The 13,585-nt window shown below is 35.8% G+C and overlaps 1 protein-coding gene across 1 annotated transcript in view; it reads left to right on the forward strand.

Moving 5' to 3' along the window:
- The window catches only part of B3GNTL1 (UDP-GlcNAc:betaGal beta-1,3-N-acetylglucosaminyltransferase-like 1), a 126,020-nt gene that overhangs the window by 15,800 nt on the left and 96,635 nt on the right, over window positions 1-13,585 (forward strand). The gene's annotated exons all lie outside the window — the stretch shown is intronic.

Genomic DNA, 13,585 nt, shown 5'->3' on the forward strand with positions numbered 1-13,585 from the left:
CAGTATCCTTTAGAGAGAGTTTGTGTATATGTTCTACTTACCTGAAGATAATAGATATAAATAATTTGTTATGGCAATTACTTTATTTGTCAGTGTTATTGACATAGATACTCCTTTATAAAGTTGAAAACTGAGTTTGTATTTCTATCAGCAATGTTCAGCAAAAATAGTTGTTTTCACATCTCTGACACTTTCTCTTGTGAAATTTAATTCAATGTGCAAGAGGTTTCTGAAAGGAAAGGTCAATTGACTTGATCTGTCAAGAAGGTATTTCCTGCAGGTCTCAGAACGAAATAGACGGTTTTAGGATTATCACTCTCTGGGAATTAATCACCTTTTGAACTTTTCCTCTGAAACACACTTGCTTCGAAGTGGAGATTATTGCAGTTGTTTCAGCTGAGGAATGTCTGCCGAACAACCTGCAGTTTAGTGGTGGGCTGTGTACCTGCTCATCACACCACCTGTATTAGGTCTCTTATGAAATCTGATAATCCTTACACTGTAATTTATCAAATTATAGTTTTAGTAGTACCTGAGTAGCAGTTAACCTAGTTCATATTACGAACATAATAAAATGATACACTGAAAGTTGTTTTTGTTCTGATATGAATCAGTTAATGTAATTCTGTAGTAAAATGTCAAAAAACCAGAGAGGCAAGTTGATCCAGTAAGCTTGTTTTATGGAAACTAGTGTTAAGAGCTATCGTATTTCTTGCTTATATGACTTCTATGTCTGTATATTAAGACTTCTTTTAAATTAGACTAATTTAAACTAAACAGCTTGTAGTCTATTTAGAAAACACATCAACTGTTTTGTTTCTATTCTGTTATACTTTAGTGTCTAACGACATTCCGTATGAAGTATTAAATGACAATCAAATAAGTAATAATGAGTGCCTGAGTAGACTGAAGGGTATGCCTTCAGGATATATTCCAAGCAATACAAACTTGTTCTTCGCATGCTCTAAACTAATCTAAACTTGTGGTCCTGTTTTAGTGTGGTACTACTGGCGTATTTGCAATGCTTAATTTGAGCTTTGCCCTTTACTAAATAAAACTAGCCAAAGTCAGTCTGATTTAGCATGGGAAGTAAGGGCTTCCACCTTTCAGTTATCTGACATATTAGTACCTGAAATCTTCGATTTAGGAAAGTGTAAAAATTCTCAGAAATGAATGGAGAGAAAGACCTGAGATTTTTAAACCTTAAGAAAAACAGTAGATGTGTGTGCGCTCCACATATGGCATAGACATAGTACATCTGGGTAGAGCCGGCCTCATGCCATCACTTTCTCTCAACTTTCTACTGAATCAGAGCATTTCCTTACAGCTTTTTGGGCAATAACCTTGGTTTTCTTTTTTTTTTCTTTTCTTCAAACTTCTACTGGTTTTTATTTTCTATTATTTCTTGCCTTGTATTTTTACCTTTTAGGTGTAAGGATTTTTGTTCTTGAACCCTACAAAGGCAAAAATGAATCTGTGTTTGAATTGAATGGAACATGCTTTTCCATTTTACAGGTATAGAAAATGTTTGCAATGCCTATGTGGAGTATACCTTCTGGGTTAATGTTGTATTTTACAGAACTCTGACTCAAAGGCCTGAAAGGAGAAATGGGAACATCTGTTCCTGATGAGCAAATAGATCACTTTGGTCCAGAGCTCCCCAGTAGTTCTGACACAACCTGAGTTACTCTGAGAAAAGAAAAGTTGACCTTCTGGCCACAGATCTACTGACCAATGTCAGGGTGGACTGCTGTTTTTAAAAGAATGGTCTCTACTGTTGTCAGAATAATCATGCCATTCAATTTTCTGGCCCTGGAAGATGGTTGGGGATGTTTGAATAAAGTTCTGTTCTGTATTTGAAGTTCTGGCCCTAGCTTCAGTCAGTATGATAAGCCAGAGTAGGTGGAGGAAGAAAAAAAAAAAAAAAAGCAGAAGCTTGAGAATTGCCTGTGAAGCAGTGAGCTTTTTTGGTTTGTTCCTGAAATTCTAATTTGCAGACTTGGACTTTCCACTGTTTTGTAACTTCTTCTGACCTGGATTTTTGACTTTATGTAGTCTCAGTGTACTTTATGTAGTCTTACTATACTTCCAGAAATTTTGTTCCTAATCCTAGCTTTGCTGGTTATTACTGAGAGCCGGAATTCCCAGTGGGCTCTAATATTGGAGGCTTCAGGCTACTGTCATTACTACTGTAGACTTACAGGTAAGAAAAGTCTCCAACTTTCTCCACCAAAAGAAATCTTCTCCTAGATTTTAACTAATCCCTGAGGTTCTTCCTCTTTCATGTTATTCTTAAATGCAGATTGCCTTACCCTGACTTGAAGCCTGGTTGCTAAACAGTGGAATGAAAGATAGCAGATGCCTTTGGAATGACTCTCCAACCAGTTGTTCTTCAGAGAAACTGGTGTCTCTATTTCTGAAAAAGCAAGAGGCTTGCCCCCAGGTTCAGGTACTGGAATGTGACTGGGGCAACACTGCAGCAGCCCTTAGCTTTATTTCCTGTATCGTAGACTACTTAATCATGATATAAAGAGCAAGAGCAAATTCATCTCTACTCTCTTAAGCTATTCTTATCTTGAAGACTTTTTAAAAAGTTTGAGTAGAGAGCTTGAGTAGCGTTAGAGAGCGTCTCTGGAAAGTGCTTCATTCCTGAGATGCATAGTGTACCTGGCCACACTTTGCCAAGCCACTGTGCCATCGTGGAGGCTTTCAAGAATGGTGCAGCACTTGAAATACTCTTCCAGTTTTTCTTTTTCCTATGGATTCCAGATATTGGAAGGAGAAAAGAAGTGTGCTAAAACAACATGTGCTACTGTTCACATTCAAAACCTGCTGACCTTCTCATCTGTCTTAGAGCCATACTGAATGATTTTGGACACCATTTTGTCTGCTGGGCATGGTGTCACTTTATTCTTCCTCTCACCATTGTTTAATTTGAGTATATGTGTGCCCCCACAATATGACTGTGCACATGAACAGCATGTGGCTTCCGATTTTTCTCTCTCTCTCTTTCTGCAGAATTGCTTAGAAAATAGCTAAGCTCTTCCTCACCATCTCCTATGTCTTCCCAACAGCTGGATTCAAAATGTGGACAAAGGAAATAATGTTGTTCCCTTTTGTTTTCACTGGATGAATAAGAGGAGAATCTGTAGTAGTGTCAGAATGAACACCTTTCTTTTTGTTGTAAAATTACTAACCTCTTTCTCAAACATGTAGGATACCTAGGCATGTGAGAGAACATTGAGTATAACCATTTGCATTTCTTCAATGAGAAATTCTCACTGTTTTGCATCTTTAAAGCAAATTTTTGGCATATTCCGTAGCTTGGATTTAGATCAAGAGCTGCAATGCCTAAGGCCATTTTAACCTATTGCATTATCTGAATGTGTAACCAACTGACTAAATTCTGCATATCTTTGATGGTTAATGTGACTCTAAGGTAGTTGATTGGATTGAGTGAACTTGAACAATGCATGGCACTGCTAGTCCACAGACCTGTTCGTCTGCCTCTGGGAAAGCTGTAAACAAATATTGCACAATCAGCAAATGAATTGGAGAAATGAACAAATGAATGATATAACTGAGCTTGATCCTTTCTTTCAGGCACAACTCTAGGCCAAAGCGTTGTATGTCTCTCCCTCACCCCCACTGAAGCTCACAAACTAAGCTTAGAAATGAAATCTTTTTTTCTTTTTTTTTTTCCCTTTAGGTCTGGACACTTACATTTCCTGATTTTGAAAGCTATAGACTAATAGATAAGTTTTTTGCATTGTTACTGTACCCTGTGCCATTAAACTTGCCTAGACCTGTTACACAGTTCTATCGCATCTTGGAAAGACTGTTGGTTTTTTTTTCCCCCTCCCTCATTTTCCTTACCTATTGTTTATTGAGCACTAGTTTGAACCATTTCACTTTCTCTCTTTTGTGACTAAAGTGATCAGATTCCATTGATTCTTGATTATGTCGGTCCTTTTACCTTCCACCTTACTCATTTAAATCAGAATCTGAAATAGCAAGTAGAGATTTTTCTTGATAGCAGCAGAAAGAGTATACAATAAAATGAGTAGATCCTCTCTTACAGGTATAATAAAAATGAATAGTTTTAGTTGTACATGAGGTAGATATTAATGTGGAAAAGAGCTTTTAAGATCAGCATTCTGAGTGTTTATATGGCTGTCATGATAGTGAGATCTGATTCTTTTTCAAATTATCTAAAGAACAACACTGTTTCAACTATTTTTATATTGGCAAGAGGCAGCGTTTTTTTATGGGTTGATCCGTGAGAGCAGTATTGTGAGAATGGCTTAAGAAATATTGAGCTTTGTTTTGTTCTGAGTGCAAAAAGATTAATAGACATTCTTATATCATCTGTCAGCGAGTTCCATATTTTAGATCTAGCACTTGTCCTTGGAGGGAGGGAGGTAATTCTAGGTAGTCTGGACCAGTTTCCATATACTGTCTTGCGTATCAGAGCAGTTCTTTAAGTTAGAGTGTGCACTGATTGTTTTGTATACAAAAAGAGCACTGCATGTAAACAGCATGTTCTATGTGATTTGTTTTGTTGAGTAGTTAAGACATTGTGTACTCAACTAGTGGAAAAAACAGCCAGAGAACTGTTTCCATCTCATCTCAGGTGTGCAACTGCACATGTAGAAACTCTTGTGACAGCATTCCAGTGCAGCATCACTCACTAGAACACAGGCTTGTACAACAGAAACTTTTCCGTGTAGCCTTTTGCTGAGCAGCTGTGCCATAATATATCACATTAATGTGGTTTTTTTGTTCCTGCTTATCATCGCAAGTCTAGAATAAAGGCAGAAGATTATTTTATCTGTCTTGTGCCAGGCCAGGCTGCTTCATGATGAAAGGACGCATGGGATAAAAAATAAAAATGGGAAGAAAAATAAAGAGGGAGGCCACCTTATACATTGGCAGTCAACAGTAGCAGTTTGGGAATATTGGCAGTCCTCAGTGTGTAATGATTTTACATTCCACATAGCAATGGAGTTTGGTCACCTCTGAAAGATCTTAAAGCCTTTTGTTTGCTGTATCTTCATATTAGTCTAATGTTAGAGTAGTTGAAAATAACAGATTACCTTTCGGACTACGTGCTATGCTTCCTTGGTGTACTTTCTCTTGAGAGTCAAAATTGTTGTTATGCAGTCTGGTAATTACATTGCACTTAGACATGGATTTATTCTATCTAATGAACAAGGTAGCCTTGTTTGTATGGCTAGAGCTAGCAAGACTGAGATAATGCATGCCTCCTATACCTATGTTTTGTTCTTAAAATAGTCTTTTGTTACGTGGTACTAATTAGAATTCAGAAGCTCTAGAACTTGTATGGATTTTCGTATAATTGTACCTGGTACACTTTTTTTTTTTTAAACTGGAAACCATGCTAAAGAACAGTTTATTAGATGTTTTGCTGTTCTGGTGGAGTTACAAGTCTTTACTAAACTCATTAAGAAGTGACCTGAAGTCTAAATGTGTTCATGAACTATTCAGCATATTTGGATCACAGTATGATGTTACACAGTGAAAAAATATGTGCTATATTAAGAGTATATCTTTGGGGGGGGGTGGAGCAGACAGGAGCTTGCTTCAGCTGAAAACTCTGTAGCTGTTATTAGAGCAGTGCTGAACCCTAGTTAATATTTCCTGCCTTTCAACAGTATTAGCAGGGCTTGTATCTGCTTTCACAGCAGTTTTACAGCTTCTGGTCAGCCTGGAACATGGGCAGACTGAGGTTATATCTGCCTATAAAAGACTTACTCTCAGGAGCTTTAGTTCAGGTCTTGTTTAATCGAAGTAGTGTGGTGCAATGGACAAGGACTTCATTTAGGAGCGAGAAGGTGCAAATTTGCCTCCAGAGTGGCTTTCCTATTCCTCATCTGCTGTTCTAAGGAAATGGTCAACAACGTTGTTCTGTAGTCAGAGCCTCTATTCATGAGGGATTTTATTACCTTTTCTCTACTTAAATTAGGCAGTGTTTTAGTCTGGACTGCAAAAATAGGTAAGTAGTATCTTGTATGTAATTTTGCAGGTGTGAAAAGATAAGCATATGTGAAGCTTTGCTAAACTGTCATTAAACATAACTACATAAAGTTGAAATATTACCTCTCTGTTCGGTGTGATAGAAAAGTCCCTCCATTTAAATTCTGTCCTTCCTGGGTGCAACAAGTTAATGGTTGTTGGTGATTTCTCTCATTCTGTGTCTTCTACTGAAGTCCAGGTTTTACCAATCTCCCTTTTATTGTTTTGTCTTCCAATTGTTGCATATAGCTTAGCAGATTTTTCTTTGATAAATGCTTTTATTTTGGACATAAACTTGATTAAAATCTTCATCGTATAGAACTTAAGTAATCTTTGTTTCTCCTTAGTTAATTTGCATCGGCTCTCCTTCTGTCTCCCTTACTCAGCATGTTTGAGGCAGATCCGTGTGTGTTGCCCAGGCACGTCCTAGCAAGCAGTGCCTATAGAGTTTAGCTTAATATAAGCATTAATTCATATAACAGCTGTTAAAGAGAAATGAATTGGATACTGGCATGTCTTGAAGGATAGATGAATAGATAAATTTGTTTGCTTAACCCTGTTAATAGGAATTTGCTTCACTAAATGGCCTAAGTAGATCTGAGGAGGCTCTGGTCCATCTTTGGTGTAGACAGAGGGAAAAATGAGATTATATTCCTGAGGTGATTACCTACAATTGTCGATTGTCTAAAATCAGTTTATTTTTGATGCAGGAGAAAAAAGTGTCCAGAGAAATGTTTTAATGAACTAATCTAACTATTCTGGTCATTAGAACTGTAATACTTTATATTCAGTTCCCATATACTGCACACCATAAACAAACTACAAGTCTAACGTTGTTCTCCAGCCTATGGAAATTGTAACTCTAAATTAAGGCTATCCAGTATTGAGACTTACAAAGATATATATATATATTTATGACTTCAGGAAATTGTCAGTAGAGGTTTTTAAGTTATTTATACTATTTCAATAATCTTTTGCTATGGAGGGTAGAAGACTAGGGCAGTAGTTGTGTGAATGTTTTGTTCTGAAGTGGTGACAGTGGAGTATGTTTAAGAGGAGAAAATATGATTCCTTTCCTTTTTCTGCACTGAAGAATATGAAAATTCTTTCTTTGACAATCACAGTAGTATTCTTATGGTGGTTTTCATTAATTGGGCCTTTCCATGTGTATCACCCAGATCTGCTGGAATTCAGCTGTGTCTTTGCTTTTTATTAGGCAGCTTCCTTAAAGATTCTTTTTAATTTGGTATTTCTGAAAAACCGCAGTGCATTTTCAAAGTCACAGTGTCAGTTTAAGTCTGTTCTACATTTAGTCAAATATCCCAAATGAGAAACATCCCAACTTACACCACTTTGTAATTATATTTGTGTTTAATATGGCCTCCACATGCCAATAACCCCATCAAACGACTGTGATTACTGGAGTTTGATATTCATGAATGTCTGATTGTAATGTAGACTTTCAGCCTATTTCATTTTTAAAACTATGTCTGAAGCGTAAAACGTTTGAAAATCAAGATCCCCTCGTCCTCATGTTTAGATATTTTGTTGTGGTGATAACTTATTAATCCAATCATACTTCGTGGAGCTACAGACACAAGAAAAATTTATTTTAAAATAGCAATATGTTGGTGTAATTTCTCTTTTTGACTGCTCTTAAGCTTTATGCAAAGGACTGGTTGTGTAAACATCTTGCCAGGATCCAAAGAGTTTACTTAATTTCCATCAAATTCAGATTGCATGTGTACTAGCCTTAGTATAGAGATTGAGCCCTTAGATCTTGTTTATCCCAAGATGGCAGATTTTGAATGAGGGCTTCTGAGGACTGGTGCTTTTTTCCTACGTAAGCTACTTATCAAAATACTGGGGCTTACTCATTTACCTTCAAAAAGGACTTCTGAAACTCATTTGATTTGCTGTAGTATCTACAGATTTGCTGTAGTATCTCTTCATTTTGGAAGTTTTTCCAAAAATGTCGTGTTCGTCCTTCATGATTTCATATGCATGACCACATCCTTTTTAAATGTACGTGTGGTGTGATGCTCAGCTGTGCTCATTCTGATTATACCACCTTGACCTTGTTTTTCATATAAATTCACTAAAGAAAATTCAGACTTCCTTGGTTTTTAATTACTCTTTTTTCATATGCTGAAAAGAAACATATAACATGCTATTGTGGACTTTGGACTTGAACCAGTGCCAAGTAGAACGTTTAACAGGTGTTCTTAAAAATGGATTTCTACAAGATAAGAATATCTGCCAAAATGGATGTTCATCTGGCCTAAAGGATCCTCTGGGGAGTCAGCACTATCAACATATTTTATAAGTTTTAAAACATGCTTTAAATACACTAGGGTGTGTTTTGTATCCTTACACCTAATGCAAATTACCTCACAGGTGTCATGTGTTTTGAAGAACGCCATTTCCTCTATTGGAAATGAGGGGGAAAGAAAATACGTTTTACCACCTTCTTCCCCGAGTATACAATTTTGGAAAGATTTTAATCACATAAAAATATTCCTTACATGTATTTTTCCTTTTTGATTACACTAAATAATGGTCACAAGATCCTTCTTAAAGCCACTAGTATCTTCAATCATTTCATTATTCTGCTGCATTAAAAAATAAAAGGCCATGGGCCTGTAGAAAAACACAATATAATTTAAATAAAATCTTACAGTATTTTTAACAACATAAATGTTAAGTCTTGTTTTTAGTAAGGTCAAAATCCAAAGTGCTGATTGTTGGAATAAGTATCTAGTCTGTTTAGCTGTTCCTGTGCCATATAAATTTCTTATTGATTAAAGCAGATGTTTTAGTTATTGGGATGACCATGTACTTGTCTGGGAACTCCAAGTAAAGTGTACTCAGCAGACAGCTATATTTTCTAAATCTCTCTTTTGTCTTTCAGGTAACAGTTTTTTGGACTAAGCACCCTGTAATTTTGTCACATGATCAAAAAATGAATTTTCTTGAGTTTTAACGGAACTTTGTGAATTCTTGTAGCTAGTGTTACTTTTAATTAAATACATGGTAGCATATTGGTTAAATGGCAGCTAAATCAGGCCTAAACAAGAAATTTTTAAAAAAATTTTTTTTATTTCCTTAATGGTTAGCATTTTATGGACAGGCTCTTCTAAAGCATCATCACAATTTGAAGGAAGACCATCCAATAATATCCCATATATATATATCCCCCAATATATTTTTACAAAATATGGATTTAGCTATATAGAGCTGTAATTACTTGCTCTAAGTAAGAATAGTAAGAAGCAGGACTGGAAACAGAGCTGATAAATTTCTTCAAGATGGTCTTGCTTCCCTGCTCCAGTACTCCGCAACTGAAATAGATTTTAACATACAACTCCAAATATTCTTTAACTTTTCCTTAATTGGGTGAAGGAACAAATTAATAATATAAGTGTAATCACCTGTTCACATTTAGTTAAAATGAGTGAAATGCTTATTACCATTGGCTGAAAATTTTGTTCAATATTTAGATATTTTAATGGTTAAATCTTAGTTTTACAATCATGCTGTAGTTAATGTAATAAAGTTCTAACTATTCTGAGGAAATTACAGATAAAGACTTATGGAAGATTGTGTTAATCGTGTTTCCTGTGAGAAATGGGTGATGTGACGAGATAATGCTGAGCCACAGCTGTGCAATTAAAAATTATGCTACAAGCGCTATTTCATAAGTACACTCAAAAAGAAATCCTGGACTGTCTCAATCAATTGTTCTTTTGGTGGTAGATTTCTACTTGACACTTCCAGTAAAACGTACTAGGGATGCTGCTGATCCATACTTGTAACAGCTAGTGTTAGAGGTACTGCACCAATACCTAAAGCTTTGCTAATCTTTTAGGCAAATATATATATGTATTTATAAAGGGTGTGTGTACCCAGGAAGAAAATGAAAACTTTTATACAGGTTTTTACAACCAAATAATATTTAAAATGTTACATGAATGAAAACCAAAGAAATCAGTACAGAGGGAAGACAGAGAGAAAGATTTTCAGTCTCCTGTCAAGTTTTCTTCTGAATTTCAGGATATGTTCGCAGTGTCACATCAACTGGGGGGTGGTGGTGGTGGAAATTAATACAACAAAAATAATAGAATTAGGATTTGGAGACAGCACAGGTTACATCTACCTTTCCTTTATACATCAAGATGTAGGCATGATTAACAAAAACTGTTCTTAAACATTCAGGATAAGGTAAATGTCTCCTATTCGCTTTTTAGTTTAGGAAATCTCCCTCTGTGGGCACTCATAAACAGGCATATTGGGGGGAAAAAGGTGTCGTGCACTAGAGAGAATCCTTCCTGTATTGCTTGTTATTTGAATGGTCTTTCTTCTCGTAGAACATTATTTAGGATCAGATGTCATGATACTTCTAATCAAAGCTTCACTATGTAGTTAATTACATTATCTTCTAGGAGGTTTATGTCGTTCGGTGATATTTCTAACATGAAACTTAACACTGCACACTTTCTCAGCGTGTAGAAAGTTTTGTACTTTATATAATCTTTGAAAGTTGCATTTCATTTAATACCATAGGTTGAGGAAAGCAATTTATTTTGTACAGGAAAGCTGTGGATTTTTCCTTGCTAAAAAGACATATTTTTCCAATACTTACTTTAATATCATTATTGGTTGGTTAATTGAAAAACTTTCATAAAACAAAGTTCCTTAAAAGAAGACATATTATATGAAAAAATCATATGTACGTATATAGTAGGCACTAGGTGCCTACTACCTTATAGAGAGTTTATGCTTTTGCCTGTCTTTGTTCATTTCCCCTTTTTATAAAGCTAGGATGGATAAAATTGGAGACTAACTAATTGTCATCCTCATTTCCTCTTAGTACAACAGGAGGGTTCTGACCCATAGGCTGTCTCCTGAATAAGAAAGATTCTTTGTGCTAGAGGAAGTTGTAGTGATTAAAAAAAAAAAAGCGCTACATCTGCAGAAAGTGTGTTGTTTTTAATTACTGTCAACTCATTTAATCTTCGCTTCCTCTCACCCACTTCCTTTTCCATTTATATGTGCAAAGTAAAACATAAAACCCTATAATGATGAAAATAAGAAACATCTCTACCTGGCTATTGCATTTAAAAACAAACACTAGTGAAAAGTTGGAACAAGTTATGGCATGTAAGCGGATGGCTGATGTTGCTGCTGGGTATAGAATGCTAATTTTTGTACATATCAGATACGTGGAACAATTTTGTAACTTGCAGAAAAGTGACTATATGTGCTCAAAAGTACAATTTTGTAATGTATGTAATAATCCTGCCTAGTTCCTCTGAACGTGATCATAACTCTGAACTTCGTATTGATCAGCAAGTCATTGAATGATCTCATTAGATTTGTATTTCATACATCATGGCTAACCCAGTGTACTGTGACCAATTTAGAGCCTCTGTTTCATGGAGAACCCCATTATTCTAGTTTTATCTTGTTATTTGTACTGTTTTAATTGTGTCGTAGTTATATTGTAGTAGTTTTATAGTGCTCTAACTCCTGAAAATGTTTTAAATGTAGTAGCATAAAGTACATATCCATTACTTAGATTCTGATAATCTTATTTAGATACGAATCATTAACTCCACTCCTAATCACGTGGAGTGGTAGAGTTATTAGAGAAGAGAGATTCAGGTGCCTAAACATAGACATATAATGCTGTTTTGACACCTTAGGCTGTCTCCGACCATCTAGACAGGACTGGCAGATACTAGAGGCCTGGTCCTTCTGTGAAGTGGTAGCTGGAGGCCAGGCAGGACCGTAGGTCCATAAGCTAGGTGCTTATATTTGGCCACTCCTTCCCACAAAGCTCATGCTAAGCCATTTATATTTTTAAAAGTTACTTGTGTGGCTTTTCAGCATATGTATTTGTTGGTAGTTAAGATAAAACCAGACCACTATTTTATGCTCTTAATATTCTTACCCATCACTGTCTCTTGCTGCCATAAATGATACATTATTTTGTATTTCTTTCCAGAGAGGCCAATGCTGATTGCAATTAAGTAAATAGCTAAATAAGCAATAAGTTACATTTAATACATAAAACAAGTAATTGTCTGTCTAGAAAGTGAATTACCTCATCTAATGTGTAGCAGAAAGGATTGTCATTATTTTCTCGCCTGATTGGTGTTTTGCTCTTCCATGAACTGCCATAGTCCTTTGCTATGAGCCAGAAAAAAATTTTGTTTATGGTTCATGTTACTGCTTCTATACAAGTAATATTAAGACTGCATTACAGCAAGTTTCCAGTTGGAATATGAAGCGTATTGCATTTTTTGTATATATTACATAGTTTAATCTAGGTACAGGTATATGCCAGTATACAGTTAGCATTTGTAATAATAAAAATAAATGCCTAATTAGATCAAGAAGTTGAAACTTGGATGAACTCTGTTTTTGCATAGAAATGGATACTCAAAATATTGAAAAGAATATTTCTAATATGGAGAGTTTTTTGTACTTTCTGGAAGTCTGAATGGGTGTAAAATAGGCCAGAAAGATTTTTATCAAAGTATTTTAAAACTTATGAAAGAAGCCACAGTGAAAAACCTTTCACTTCAATTTAAAAGCTGTAAGGAAATACTCAGTGAAGTGACTATAAAAGCTCTGTGAGACATGGAGGAAATGGGAAACAGTGTGCAGTTGGTTCTGATGCCACACCTTACGCAGGGGAACTAGAGGAAGTCATTTGTACTCTAAATAATCCTGATGTTGATTGGATGAAAGAAGCTGGTTAAATGAGCTGTGCTTTACAGAAGCTGTATCAAAGGCTCAGGCTGAGTTATTCTATGTTGGTGATGTTTATCTTGCAACATCACATTCAACATTCAAGTCGAGAATCCCAGTCACGAGTCAGAGTCCCATTGGGAGAGGAACGGTACAGCTAAAGAGCAGAAAGTTGTGGAATTTTTTTGGCTGAGGATCTAGAAATAAATTTGTTTGCATAGTGACGATTTTAAGATTTGTCTGAAAACATGTCTCTTAAGATGATGCTGAAAGCATTCTTGAGTGGTACTGGTTCTGAAAATGAAAAGAAAGCAGGAAGTCTGTGTGCTGTGCAAAACATTTCACTGTTATGTTAGGGTAGAGGGAAGTGTGAACATTTCACTTCTTACAAAATGCTAACTTTGTTATGCATTTGTAGTTATTTTCCTGCTGTGTTGCAAGATCAAAATGCAGCTGTTGTCAATAACATGCATTTACATTGTTAAGTGTATTTTGCTGTGATATCATTATAATTAAAGAACGTGGTTAAGTGATGTTTTACAATACCATCTTCTGCAGGAGGGAAATCTTTGCTTTTATGTGCTCTGCTGATGGGTTTGGTACATCCATGGAAATCTTACGAAAGGCCACTGAGAACACCAACTATAGCTTTTTTGTTCCTTTGCTTTTAAAGAAAGGAATTGTCAGGTGGTTGTTGTGGGTTTGTTTTTTTGGATGAGGAGGAGGAGTGAAGACAGCAATTCAATTTGCTTGTGAGCAAATAGATTTTAGGAATAATTAGAAAGCTGTCTGG

The sequence above is a fragment of the Pygoscelis adeliae genome, unplaced genomic scaffold (genome assembly GCF_000699105.1).
Source record: "Pygoscelis adeliae isolate BGI_AS28 unplaced genomic scaffold, ASM69910v1 Scaffold61, whole genome shotgun sequence".
NCBI lineage: Eukaryota > Metazoa > Chordata > Aves > Sphenisciformes > Spheniscidae > Pygoscelis > Pygoscelis adeliae.